We start from the raw sequence: 15,249 nt of genomic DNA, 5'->3' as shown, positions 1-15,249 counted from the left end.
TTCTAAATTTTTGCAAAACAAAATTTTGATAAAACAAAATCCGTAAGCCTGAATTATCACTTTTGATTGTTAATTTTATGATTTAGTTTTTACTAGTTTACTTTTATATTTTGTGAGAGTACACATACAAGGAACTCTAATCTATTTATTAAAAATAAAAACCCAATCACCTGTAAATAGACGAGGAAGGTATGAGCCCCATATGATACTTTTGTTTATAACCTTTTAAAAAATTTGATATAGTTTATTGAAAAATGCCTTGATTTAAACAAACCATTCATCATGTATAATAAGGATTAGCTTAGTTAAAAAAATGTAGATCATAAATAATTATAGAGCTTAAAGTTAAGGCGAGGAATAGTACTCAAGCTTAAGTACAATTGCCAGTTAAAAAGTATGTCTTATATCAATCTGGTTTCTTTTAATTATGTTTGTATAATAGTGATTCATTGTAATGTTTACCCCTTTGAATTTTATTTGCAATAAATAGACAAATCATACAATCAGAAATGTTTTCTATATTCCTAGTCATCCATCTTGATTTCTTGAAAATAAAACTATATATTTACTATACTATATATAAAAATATTAATTTTCGCGAACCATTTAGGTCACGGAAATTCCAAAATATGGCATCAGTAAGGAGAGTTGTGCAAATAATGTGAATACACAGAACCCCCATCCAAATTATCTTTAGCTAAAAGTATTCATCATTTTCTATTTTATATGTACTAACAACATTCCATTTTTCTATAATTTCGATTGAAATATTCCAAAATCTGAGTTAAAATCGATCGAATGCCCCAAATAAACATTGTCTGATTGGTTGAAGTACTGTTGCGTCGATGATTAGCATAATAAGCCTCGATGTAAAGAATAAGCCTCGATGTAAAGCACACGCTTCACATGAATAAGGAGAGTTTTACAAATAATGTGAGTACACAGATCCTCCATCCTATTTATATTTTGCTGGAAATGTTCAGTATTCATCATTTCTGTTTTGATTCTGCTCACAACATTCCATTTTTTCTATAATTCCGATTTAAATATGTGGAACCCGCAATAAAAATAGATGGCCTCAATGATCTTATAGCAACGCAAAAAATTCCGTTACCCTGAGTTTTACGATGCTACATTAGCCTGGGATCCGGTCCAATCTAGCTGCGCGTCGTAAGGTCAAGATTAGCCAGGATCCCAGTCTAAATTATAAATGTTACATAAACCAACCAAACCACATACAGAACTTTGCGCTCAAATGTAATTCTTGGTAATTATACGGGTAACTTCGTTTAAGAGAACTTATACACACTTTATCATTAACATATTACCTGGCTTTTGCATATTCACGTTTTTTTATGCTGAACTGTAGTCAAATTCAATTTTATAAATATTTTTTTACATGAAGCAATAGGAGTAAGAATATTTATTTCGCGCCAACTTAACCAGCAACATATCAATCAGCAAAATTATTTACCGGTATTTTTGTGAAATTTCAGTTCTTTAGGTTATCAATTAGAGAAATTTTGGTAAGTATTACTTATTTATGTTAAGGTTCTACTGATGTGCTTCTCTAGACCTTTTTGGCGGTCCGTTTTATCCCATTTATCTCAATACTATCTCCGATGACAGGAATGTCAACTCGACCTATTCGTGTCGAAAGTGAAAATCCAATCTATTTGATGAAATAATTTCTTCTTCAACGGTTCATGCATTATTTTCATATTATTTGATAACCAATCACATTCACGTTGCATGTTTGCATGAAAATGGTTTCGACATGTATTAGTGAATTGTAATGGCGATGCAGCATGCGAGGTCAGTGCGCGATCACGTGACATTATTATTTGTAAACAAACATGCTCCCCGTGTAACACGTGTCTGAATTATCCTTTCAAAGTGTTATGAATCTTTCAATCACTATTTTAAGATATTTTCCTTTTTGTATTTAGGTTTGCATATCAGTAGTACAAGTGAATTAGAAATAGTTCCGAGTTGTGTGTGTGTTTTTTTTTTAATAGTCTATAGAATTAGAAGGTAAGTCTACATAAGTTATATTTACATGTAACTAAAGTCTAAAAAGATGACCCCACTTTCCCTCTATATTTAAAACCCGCTTACCAATTTAAACAGCATTTGCTCCCCTTGAACGCGAATTTGCTCCTTCCCCGTCATTTCCCTTTAAATTTGCTCAACAGTCATACTTATGGTCCATTTACATTAACGGCTGATTTGTGATTTTACCATCTTAACTCAAATTTTCATATTGTACACATTTGACCATTCAGTATGAGTTCCCATGTTTTTTGTCTTATATGAAGGAGGTTTTAGGTCATGTTTTCCTAAACATTTTATTGCTATTTGTCTGTCTGGATCGTTAAAACCACAAAATCAGATAGTGATGAATATGCAAGTTTTCAACAATCCTGGAAATTACACCTTATTTAATTATCGCTATTTAGTCCAATCTGGGAAAAACAGTCATACATTGTATGTACAACTTCCTGTTTGGGTCATGCGGCCAAAAAAAAGGTTTTTTTAGTAGAGAGCTGAGGGAGGAAAAACTTAAGAAAGCGATCATCAAGAAACTTTAATAGAGTATGATCCACTTTTTTTCGAAATTAAAATTGAAGTAAAAAATTATTTTGTTTAAAGTATTTACAATAAGTTAAAACGGGTCTCATTAAAAAGTATTGTCCATGGTGAATTGTTTCAACGGCCCCCAGATAGCTTCAACTGGATGAAAAAGTTGTGTAATTTTAGAATTTATCCGGTATGGAATAAATAGCGATTAGGTGTATTGACATCCATGAAAAAATATAGGAAGTAAGATACATGTAACTCCCCTTTAGGTTTTGATAAATATTGGATATGACATTAAGAAGTTATAAAACTTTATTCTTTGAATATGTTTCTAGCGTAACATGCACGCTTAGTACTGCTTTTTATACGTGCGTCAAAGACGGGACGTATAAAGGTATACAAATGTCAGGTGTCCGTCTGTCTGTCCAGCGTAAACATGTGGCACCGTAACTTGAGAACGACTTATCCAAATTTCATGAAACTTAATATAGTTGTTTCTTATGATGGTCACATGATCTGTACTTTTTGGTGATGATTCAAAATTTCATATTTGAGTTATTGAGTATTTATCATGTTTTTTCCAAGTCCGGATCCTTAATTAGTTTCAAAAACCGGAAGTGTGCCATTTGGCCACAGACCACAATTAATTTCTCTATCATTTCTTTTGAACATTTTGTATCATTAAAAAAATTGCACCATGCACTTTTGTCAAATTTTTTGTGTGTCTTATGTATAGCAATAGTCCAAAAATATATCCAAAATTCAGAAAGATTGAAGCAATCACTTTTACAAATTTAGCCAATATACATCCATACCCCTATGGACAAGTCCAGAGATGTTCCGAAAACTGTAAATATGACCTTTTTGCACTTGGCCTAATCACTCATTCCATATCAAAATCAGTTTAAATACAACATCCAAAAAATTATTTCACCTCTGATCTTTCATTTCCACCCAATAAAATCTAAGAAATGAGTGGGGAAGGGAAAGAAAAAAAATTCAGGAAAAATACTCTCTAATGACTAATTAAAAGGAACTACATTCATGAACAACGAACAGTGGGGTCATTAATTGTGGTCTTGGGCCATTTGCAATGTTTTTGAAGCACCTGCTGTGCAAATTTCTTGGATTTTAACCTGTTTGGAATACCTTTTGACATTATAATAAAATGTTTTACTGTCTTTCTATGCAAGAGGAAGCAAGAGAGAAAAAATATGATGTCATTTATCAGAAGCCTGTGTCAAAAAACAGGGTCGGTTGATAATTTTTTTTATTTTTTTTTGTTTGAAAGATCCAATATAAAAGTTAAGGTCGGGGCTAAAAAACAGGGTCGGTCGGGTTACCTGAAACACGGATCTTTTTTTTCTCGGCCCAAGGAGAGTTGTTCAAATAATGTGAATACACACAACCCCCATCCAATTACGGTTATTTTTGGAAAACAAATAGTGTGATTTGTCAAATTCAGCTATTTTTTAATCTTCTGGAAAAAAGTGTACATTTTATGAGGGGGGATAATCCCGAGCTTAAAAACACCCGATCCTGTAGTCCCGATAAAGGTCCTATCCCCCCTCTTTTATGGTCATGTCTAAGAATTACTGTTTAATCTTCATTTGGCAAGAATACTTCAATAAGATACCCCCATTTCTACCGTCATACATGTAACGTAAGAGTACCCAAATTGCACCTATTTAGAAAAAAATAGCAATAAAAATCTTACAAGATTTCCTAGAGACTAAAAAAGTTGTATTTTTATGATTTGATACTATGCCCATCTTTCAACATAAGTAAACATATTTAGTTATACACAAAACGTTCACAGTATTTATCAACAGATGGACTGTTTACTGAAAAAAACAAAATGTACGAAAACGTCACCATGCGACGTCATCAAAACGTCATCTTTTTAAAATTGGCAAATACAATATATTATAAGTATTCATTTCGTAAAATATGAATAGTAAGCCTGGACAAATATCCAATTGTTCAAAATATTTGAAGAAATTAAACAAAAGCTCGGTTATTAGACTTTTGATGATGTAAATTTAAGCATGGATGCAATTTGGGTACTCCTCATTACAGAATCATGAATAGTTTGGAGGTTGATTCAAACACATTTTTTAATGACTCAATATGGACTAAAAATTAAATTGGTGTACCTATATGACAAAGAAGGATAGGGCTGCATATGGACATTTTTTTCCTGATCATAAAAACTGTCAAAATAGGTGCAATTTGGGTACCGTCACGTTATATGGACAGATCATATGTTATCCTATGTCATTTGAAATTGTGACGCCAAAATGCATTCCCCACCCCCCCCCCCCCCCCTTTTCTTCATATCTTCATAACGACCATCTTGACCATCTTAAATGAAAAAGTTGAGATGTAAAACTATGCTTGAAACACGCGTGTCACTCAAACGACTTTAAAGTAGTCTCCCTGATCAATTACTTACACCAAAGTCAAAGGATAATTCAAGTTTTAAATCGGAGATTTTTCTTGCCCTTTAACATTTATTGTCACAACAACAGCTTTCTTTTCTAAACTATCTTTACATGGAGAGGAGACGTCAAAAGAGTTCTTCAAACACGCGAGTCGAAAAGTGGTAAATAACTCCTGTATGTGACATTTAGTGGAAGCCATTCAACATATCATTTTGTCAAACAATTCAATCAACACCTTTATTAATTAGTCCTTTGTTGTCGATAGCTGTAAATTGCAATCAGCTGATAATTCATTTTCTGTCAAAATCTTAATGAGGTCATTCAAGGTGAATTCCGAGTATTGTCTGATAAGTTAAAGTCCGAGAAACTCGAAAAAAAAGTAAATAAACAAGAAGGAGGAAAATAAATCTTTCTATATACAGAGCTCCAGATAAGCTGCGTATTTGCGTGATCACGCAATACAAATAATAAAAAACCCAATGCAATTGCCCATTGCAGGGTTCAATTACCCAATAAATTCAATGGAAAACCCAATTATATGCCAAAAACATGAGTTCTTAACCCTTTATTCGGCTACCGTTTGCGTTATTAACCCTTATCTGGTTTACAGTCGTCGCGTAAACCTTTTTTAAAATTTTTATAACTGGAAATTTCCTGTCGTTCTAAAAATAGATCCCTGCATCAAGTAGCTGAAATGGGTCCCTGTTTGAGTTTTCCGTTGCTCAATAGGTGCACGTGTTTTTGTAAACATTTCGATCTTCTCGGCGTTTATCCAATTAGCGTGTGTCATGTCGTCATATTTTTTTCGCATTGCTCGGGATTTACCATAACATACATTGAATTAAAACGAAAGTGAATGTCCAGTAAAAATATTAAATAGAAGCATGTTATTGGCTTCTATTGAAAAGCTGAGGGAAAGTAATGATGATAACAAGACTCAGCCAGTGTTTTAAGGAAGCGTCCATCGAACGCACGTGCATGTGTGCGTTCCATATCGAGAACATTGCTAATAAACACGGGTTTTCATCAAAAACGAAATCAGTTGGGAAAAGTTAAAGGCCAAATCAATTATGAAATGATAAAGCATCAGAAACCAAAAGTTCTAATTAAAGACAACTAAACCCGAATTTCTGTAAATTGAATAAAAAAAAATAAACATTTTTAAGAAAAAATTGGGGTCAGATATTGCCTAAATATTCAATATGTGTCGATGAAAAACCCAATTCATTAAGGAGCTTGGTGGTGAAAAACCCAATTTGATATTAACCTGAGGGGTGAATTGGAATTGATAATGCAATTAAAAAACTTTATCACCCTATTATATAAGAAAATGGTGGGTAAAAACCCCAATTTGTGAATTCTTATCTGGAGCTCTGTATATATTTCTTTCGCCAAATTCTTTAGCAAATGACGAATTTTTATCGCCACAAGTATTATTTTTTCGCTAATTGGGAAAATGGCGACCGCCAGCGAAAACCCTGTGTGAGGACACCCTATCAAGCTTGCGCTCGTGTTGTGTTAAAACATTTTTAGTATGCTGAAAAATACCAACAATAGAAAAATAAACAAATAATCGATATTGTAAAATATCATTGGTTGAAGAGCCAATGATTTACATACATGTATATACATAAATATATCAACCATAAAATACAACTAATTTAATTTACAACACAACTGTTGGAAAAAACCTTTATGTCTATCATGTATATATAACTTATCTCATTCTAGTCCATTCAACTGACAGAATCAGTGTAAATTTCATGAATTCTTTAATGTCATGTACATGTATAATCATGGACTATTCTTTTATATAGCAATATCTGTTAGCCATTTAGAGGTCTTTTGCATTTAAAGTTCAGTTTAAGTGGGCTTATTTTGTGAAAACGAAGTCAATTTCCAGATCATAGTTTACATTTTCTTTATATTTTGCTGTGTCAAAATAACCTCAATATCAAGGACAATATATAGACTTAAAAAATTATCTCCTCCACTAATTGAAGTAGAATATTTAATGAAGGTGTGTCCACAACTTAGAATATGTTTATATATGTATAGAAATGATGTTGAGCCTGTTTTATAAATTGAAAAGGTTACATTTTCCTCCTTATTTCAAAATCTAAGCTTGAACCTCTGTGGTCTTACAAAGTTGCTCCCTGCTGGGAATCTGGTTGTAACATGTACAACAATCAAAGATCAACCTACACTAAACTGAATGTAATTGAAAGACATCTAGAGGTTGATATCAGAGGCGAATTTAGGGGCGGGGGCTGCTTTTTGAGAAAAAATTTGGTTGCTTATATAGGGAATCACTGAATCATGACTTGAGCAAGCCCCCTTTTAGGTCAGTCAGTGGGCCCCCACTTAAGAAAATTTCTGGATCCGCCACTGGATATACAGTATCTAACAGAAGATGAAATAGGGAACAATATGGTGAATTTTAGAGATTTATATTATTTCATGTACAAGTGTACATGCATTTGAAATATATCAGATATATTGTTCGATATTTTTTAGTTCTAAGTTCCAAGGTGTCCTAGCTTCCATATTAGAAATCGGATTTAAATGCTAGTCTATCAGAGGGATTTTTCCTTTTAATTGGTTGTAGATATGGAATCTTATTTCACCATGAAGTCAGATTTGAAAATGACTTTGGGAATGAAGATGTTGTAAAGACTGAATGTCAGTTTTAGTCTTATATACAAACATGTATGTACTTTATAATTTTAGTCTTGCATGTATATATTTATGTGTACAATACATTTATCACTGATTCAGTGGCAATGGTAAATAGACACTGACAAGTCTTAGATCTATAATATTTTATAGTTATGAATGTTTTGTCCATTGACTAAAACTAGGTGGAGGTTTGTGTGTTCTTATTTCCAACAGAGGTACACTCAACATATATGATTATCAATATGTGCATTAAGCAAATTGATAGTTTCTAGCTATATATATATAGATACGGAATGATTATACAACAAGAAAGTTTTAACCTGTGTATATATACTTAAAATATGTTAAAAAAAATCATGTCTTTTTCAGGACTTCCAAATCCAACCATGTAGTATGGAATGTTGTTGAGATATGGTTTTGGTCAATGGATGTTAATGAAGGACCTGTAGTACAAAGTATATCACTGGATTTAGCTCTTTGTCTAAGTGTATTATTAAAGTACTTTGCTTTGAGCTCAGTTCATTGTTATGCAATTCATTCTTTGTGAAATAAAGATTTGACAGAAAACTCTCATGTACAAGGATTTGTCAAAGTAGTACTACCTCTATTTACAATGTAAGTATTAGGGAGATAAAAGCATTCAATTTTGATTTGAACCAAACATATTATAAAAAAAAAGAACAAATTTACCCAAGAATGCTACTCCCACTACTAGCAATATGATGCTAGGTTGTTTTAATACATCTGTAGACTGTACTGTCTACTTATGACTCGGTCCTGAGTGTAAATGGTCCTTCAACTATGTGGGGAAAAAATTATAAGGCCTATCTAGGCTTATCAATTTCTAAAACTATATATCATTGTACATATTTGAAATTTTTATACAACCACAGAAATTTTTGCAGTTGAAATACATGTAGGTATCCTGTCGTCGTCTTCCCAAGACGGATGGTTTCCAGATAATAACTTCAGTATAAGTAAAAAGGAAGCCATTAAATTATAACATAATATTTATAATCATAAAAGGAAGCTTGGGATTGTTTTGGGGCGGTTATATATATATATAGTCCCTAAGGTTTATGAATAAGGGTTCCAAAAGTGCCCAATACACACATTAATCTTGTGTCAGTACAAAAAGTTGTGTATAAGTATTTCAATTGTTCTGAAACTATACCATAATATTTAATACCATAAGTAGAAGTTTGGGGTCTATTTTGTGGGTTATGGGGCAAACAGTAGAGGAATTGAGGGCCCAAAATAAACATTTTTGTAGATTCAAGACAATAAATTGGAGTTATCTTTCTTTGTCCAGAATGGTTGTTGAATTAATATTACCTAAAACCATTGCTTTATGAAATCTTCTTTGAAAATTAGAGTTATCTTGCTCTGTCCAGAATAGAAGTTGAATCAACTTAAAATAATGCTATATATACAATATACAATGCAAAATTCACTTTACTACCAACTGATAAATTTAAGCAGTCTTTAATAGCCATTCAGTGATTACAAGCACTTTGATTATCATACTAGGGTTATCCCCTTTCACAAATGGAAAAATTTCTCAAGTTTGTCTCAACTAAATTTAGTGAAATGTGTATACAATGCTTATTACCGGTACCTCTAAACTCGGTTTAAGTTCAATTTTTAGCAGCTTCACTTTTACAGTTCTTGATTTATGTACCTTTATAACATTATATGCTAGCAGAGGCATCATCACCATGACTGTATGACATTTACACTTTAATACTTTATGATGTATTAAAATGAGTAGTTGAATAATTACTGTTGCAAACTCCATTAAAAATTTGATTTGAGATCATTTTTATACAACCGCAAAAATTGAAAACTTTTTGGTTGTACATTGGTATCACGTTGGCATCATCGTCTTCATCCAAAGACATTCGGTTTTCGCACTCTAACTTCAGTAAAAGTAAAATAGAAATATATGAAATTTAGACACAAGATTTATGACCATGAAAGGAAGGGTGGGATTGATTTGGGGTATTTTGGTCTCAACAGTTTAGGAATAAGGGGCCAAATTAGCATTGTTCTTGGTTTTTGCTCTATAACTTAAGTATTGGTAAACAGAAAGTCTATGGCCACATAAGGAAGGTTGGGATAGATTTTGGTAATTTTAATTCCAACAGTGTAGGATTTAGGGGCCAAAAACAGGCCACTAATAAGCATTTTTCTTGGTTTTTGAACAATAACTTTAGTATAAGTTAATAGAAATCTATAAAGGTTTATGACCACAAAAGAAAGGTTTGGATTAATTTTGGAGTTTTGGTCCCAAGGAATAAGGGGCCAAAATTAAACTTTGTTTGATTTCATCAAAAAAATGAATTACGGTATTGTGCTTCTTTGATATGCCAAATCTAACCATGTCCAAATTCTTAATTTTAGGTCCTGTTTTCTAATTGGTCTACATTAAAGTCCAAAGGGTCCAAAATTAAAATAAGCTTGATTTTAATAAAAATTGAATTCTTGGGGTTCTTTGATATGGTGAGTCTTAACATGTACTTAGATTTTTGATTATGGGCCCAGTTTTCAAGTTGGTCCAAATCGGGGTCAAAAACTATTATACTAAGTATTGTGCAATAGCAAGAAATTTTCAATTGCGCAGTATTCTGCAATAGCAAGAAATCTTCAATTGCACAGTATTGTTCAATTGCACAGTATTGCACACTAGCAAGAAATCTCCAATTGCACAGTATTGTGCAATATCAAGAAATTTTTAATTGCACAGTATTGCACAATAGCAAGAAATATCTAATTGCACAATATTGCGCAATAGCAAGAAATTTTCAATTGCACAGTATTGCCAATAGCCAGAAATATTCAATTGCACAGGATTGTCCCGTTTTCAAATTGGTCTACATTAAGATCCAAAGGGCCAAAAATTGAACTTTGTTTCATTTCAACAAAAATTGAATTCTTAGGATTCAAACGCATTGATCTCAGCAATTTCTTCACTGTCGTTCCCTCAATAACTGCATTAAACAGTTTCTAATCATTATTCATTCAAAACCATTTTATTATACCAATGCCTCACACACAACATATTATAGTATACTGTTGTCTATCAGTCCATCATCCACACTTCAGACTAGAAAACACTTCCCCCTACTCTCAAGAAACTTTGTTGAAATGTTTATATCTATTGACATTAGCTCCACATCGATTTTATAAATTTTAGAATTTTCATTTCCATGTTATGAAGAGAGATTTTATCCTTAAAAAAGAGAGAATTTTCCAATTTTGAACAATAACACAAAAATGCATCCATCACCTTTAATTAAACTTTGGGGAATTGTTTACACTATTGACCTAAGGTCCCTTTTGATTGTAACAAATTTCAGATTATACATTTCTGTGTAATGCATTTTTATATATGCTAAAAAAAATAAGGGATTTTATAGTTTTTGGACACCTATAAGTGCAGGAGTTTCTGGCTACATTGAAAACCCATTGGAGGCCTTCAGCTGTTGTCTACTCTATGGTTGGGTTGTTGTCACTTTGACACTTTCCTCATTTCCCATCTTAATTATTCCAATAACACTTCCACATCATTTTATAAAACTTGGGTGAATTGTCTATGTCTGTTGACTTCAGCTACATTCCAAAACAAGATTAACAACTACAGGTCCCCAAATAGCCTTCAACAATGACAAAAGCTCATACAGCACAGTCAGCTATAAAAGACCTTAAAATGACAAATAAAAAACAAATGAAATGAGAAAACAAATAGACTAATAATTGTACAAAACAAAATAGTTCAACCTTTAAGCAAGCTGTAAAGGAATCAAGACATATCATGCGCTTACAGTGCAGCTATTTATTAACAAACTCCATATTCAAACACTCAAACAACTAATTCATAGAGAGGGGTGGAAGTTGAAGCCCCCTTTTTTATCAGTCAATGCATTTGAATGAAGACATGTACACATCAACTCAATTTGTAATTACACATTTCCAGTCTAGCTTTCAATACATTTGTAACGACCTTTAACCCCACTGACAATTTGCGTCTGTGTCCATACTTGTTTCTATCTGGTAAAATAATGTATGTTCTCAAATCTATATATACTCAAATTTGGGAAAATATACCAAGAGGACAATTAAAACACATAATCGAAAAGAGACTGACAAACTCATGTAAAAAAACAACAGTCGACAAAATACTACATGAAAATCTAAAACTTTGTAACTACGAATCCTCTTTCTCAGAGCGACATTTTGATGTCAATAACTATTTTTGTTTTGAGCCTATATCGTTCTTCTCAGAATGACATATATAACGATAAAACAACAAGAATTCACGGTTGAAAACAGTAGATTTGTGATTTCACATCAAGAGATTAGGAGGTTAATCCTTGTCTCAGATGAGAATTGTTTTCTAAATTAATGGAAATTAAAAGATAATCAAAATATGCATTACTACCACGGGTGAAAAATGCTTTGAAAAATGTTTACTGCATTTTATTTTAAACATTAAAAGGGTAATTAATTGGACTTAAAAGTGTAAGGACAATCTTTGTATATTTGTACACCTATTTTTAACAGAAATTATAAATTATCATGTCAATTATGATATACACAAAATTGGCTTGAGCCTTCTGATTCTGGAGTACAAAAGTACGAAGAATTTGTCTGTTCTACTTATAGACTAAGTATGAAATTAACACGGACAGAATAATAAGTGGTATTTACTCGTCTCGCGGCAGTGATCTGGATTTTAAATTTCAATAACAATTTCGAGAACAATAACCTAAAGTCAAAAGTTATGAAATTTACAAAAAAATACCCATTGGACCGTAAAAGTACCAGAGATTCTATAGTCATTAAATCCATACACCTTCATTTCTACAAAATAAAGAAGTAAATAATAATACTCACATTTAATTTCGGTATATTCTCCTTAGTTACTTTAATTGATATATGTGGTACGCAATAACATAATTTTTACCAGATAAAACTTCCTGCATCTACATAACCATGTAATGATAATATGACAGTTATGGGTAACTGCACACGTTAAAAACATTTAAATTTAAATACTCAAAAACTACAATTTAAAAGGTTTAATGCTATACACGTTTTTCAATGAAATAATATTTTGGTTATTATATCATAAATACGGTCAGTGATATTTATGTGCGTGTTGTAACAAAGATACTTCTTATAACACATTAATTTGTTGATACATATATATTCGAATCATCCTAAAATCTGATTATAGTCTTTAATAAGGATGACTTTCATTTTTACAAGGTTTTCTTTTAAAAAGACGTCATTTCTACCACATGTATTTTGAAAATAATCAAGGTTTGATGTGGCTAAAAGGGTAGGTAGTACATGTAGGGAATAGCAAAGCATCTTCCAAGAAAAACTTTTGTGTTTAGAATTTTCAACATGAAAGAAAGTTATGACTGTAATGTGAAACGCTCTGCATTTTTAACCTTTATAAATAATTGATTCAACATTCATTGTTTTGTTGAGACAAAAGATACCAAAAGTACATTCCAACTCACGAGTATAAAATAAACTGTCAACTCCATTGCAAATCAGAAAAGGACATACAACAGAACACAGCAACACTCTAGCTAGGAAATCATGATAGGAAATAAAAGACCTAGAAATATACTCTGAATGCAGGCACTTGAAAGGATAATGCTAACTGATTTTCTTCCTTCCTACGAAACTCCTGCATGTTGTCCACCTGATATGAATAAAGGAAAATTTGGCAAGGAAAAGGAGCAGATGGTTCCAATGAGAATGCCGATTTTTTTGTTGTAATCAATAAATCAAGCATCTTGATAATATTAGTTTCAGACAAATGCGTTGCTCGAATCAGAGGAAATTTCTTACAAAGTAAGAGTTTTCCCTCACTGCTTGTATCAACTTTTCATTCTTTTTACGAAAGTAAGCATGACCAACTCTTGCAATTCGTCTTAATGTTTGGGAAGGGGAATACTTGTGTAGAACAGTCAAATGGTTTGATAATATTGCAAGATGAAAGCGTCTTAGAGTGTACTCTAAAAGATCTTTTTTACTTTTACTATTTTCCTATAAATTCTTTGTGAAATTCAGAATACCACGGACAAAAAGATCTGCATTTGTTTTATACTGATGAATAACTGAAAATTATGACATAGGCAATGATTTCAGCGCACTTATTTGTCAACATTCCTGTGATTAAGTTTGTCAGTATAATGCCATTTTCCGTATGTTTGAGGATGTGTTTACAGACAGTGTTTCAATAGCTTACAAGATACACATGTATGTGAGACTGGTCTGTAATTTTCTGCTGCGTGGACGTCTCCTTTCTTAAATACTGGAGCTTTATCTGCACTCAGTCAATCTTCAGGAAAGGATGCAAGTGTCAATTGATTTTTGAAAGATGACAGTGATACTAGGTGCGAGTTCTTCTCCACAGTTTTTTTATGACAGTGTTTGGTATTCAGTCTGGTCCCATTGCTTTAGAAGGATTTATATTTTTCAATAATTTGGATACGCCTTCAGAAGTTCTGTCCAATTTTGAAATACTTGAAGTTGTTCTCTTTGTTAGCGGTGGTATTTGTGAATTTGGATCTGCTTTTGTAAATACAGGTTTGAATTGGTTGTTTCAAGTTTCTGCCTTTTCTTTGTTGGCGTTTGTAAGGCCCCCATTTGACTTGTTTCTTTGCTTTCATATAGTTCCAGAATGCTTTAGAAAAATACTTTTCAAATTCTGCATTTATGATGTCATTTGTGTAATTCCATTCTGCTTTTCTTAACTGGCTTTTGCAGTTTCTTTTGGAATTGTTTATTCTTTGTAGCTTCAAGTTTGTTTTTTTTAATTTATTTTTTCAATAGTCAGGATTTAACATCACCCTTACAGCACCACCTGACTAAGGTGTTACAGGGTTTCAAATATATAACAACAAAAGACTATTGTTTTATCAAGATTTACACAAACTAAAATATATTTTTTTTGAAAATCTCTTTTTTTTTTCTCTCTCTTTCTCTCTTATTTCACAATCTCTTTATATAGAAACATCTATAGATTATTTAATAGAAAAAAAGGTTTACATGTGCCAAGCATATATTACATGTTGTTTGCTCTGTTCCATAAATAGATCAAAAAGATATACATTGATACAAATTTGGTTATTCAGGATAAATTATTAGCATAGGGGCCCAAAGTTTTTCAAGTTCAAAAACTTTGTTGTATTTTCTTGCTGTATATAACTCTAAGTTATAAAAGTTTTTCAGTCTATTTTTCATTTCAATGGCATTTTGAAGCTTTTCTTCTAGCTTGCATTTATAGATGTATTTTTTGGCAAAAATTACAAGGAAATTTAAAAATAAGCTTTCTTTTGTTAAATTCAATGTTAACATAGAAATTTTTCAGACAAGCACAAAACACATATAAAAAATTTGATGTCACTTGACAATCATAATATAAATGTCCAATAGTTTCATCTTCACATCTACAAAAAGAACACAACTTTGTATCTTTGATTTTAATCTTATATGAAAATGTATTTGTAGGAATAATCCTATG

General features: G+C 31.9%; 1 protein-coding gene across 4 annotated transcripts in view; it reads right to left on the bottom strand.

Moving 5' to 3' along the window:
* Positions 1 to 12,729, bottom strand: part of LOC139512161 (uncharacterized) — a 52,047-nt gene extending 39,318 nt beyond the window's left edge. For 2 of the 4 annotated variants that reach the window (XM_071299563.1, XM_071299567.1), the window contains exon 1: positions 12,024 to 12,099. The gene's annotated coding sequence lies outside the window, so the exon portion shown is untranslated. Of the gene's footprint in view, positions 1 to 12,023; positions 12,100 to 12,599 lie in introns of those variants that run through there. The other 2 variants (XM_071299562.1, XM_071299565.1) reach the window with 2 other exon arrangements.
* Positions 12,730 to 15,249: the final 2,520 nt, after the last annotated feature.

The sequence above is a fragment of the Mytilus edulis genome, chromosome 2, assembly GCF_963676685.1.
Source record: "Mytilus edulis chromosome 2, xbMytEdul2.2, whole genome shotgun sequence".
In the NCBI taxonomy this organism is placed as follows: domain Eukaryota; kingdom Metazoa; phylum Mollusca; class Bivalvia; order Mytilida; family Mytilidae; genus Mytilus; species Mytilus edulis.
The sequence above is the reverse complement of the archived record's forward strand: the minus strand, read 5'-3'. Positions and strand labels throughout refer to the sequence as shown.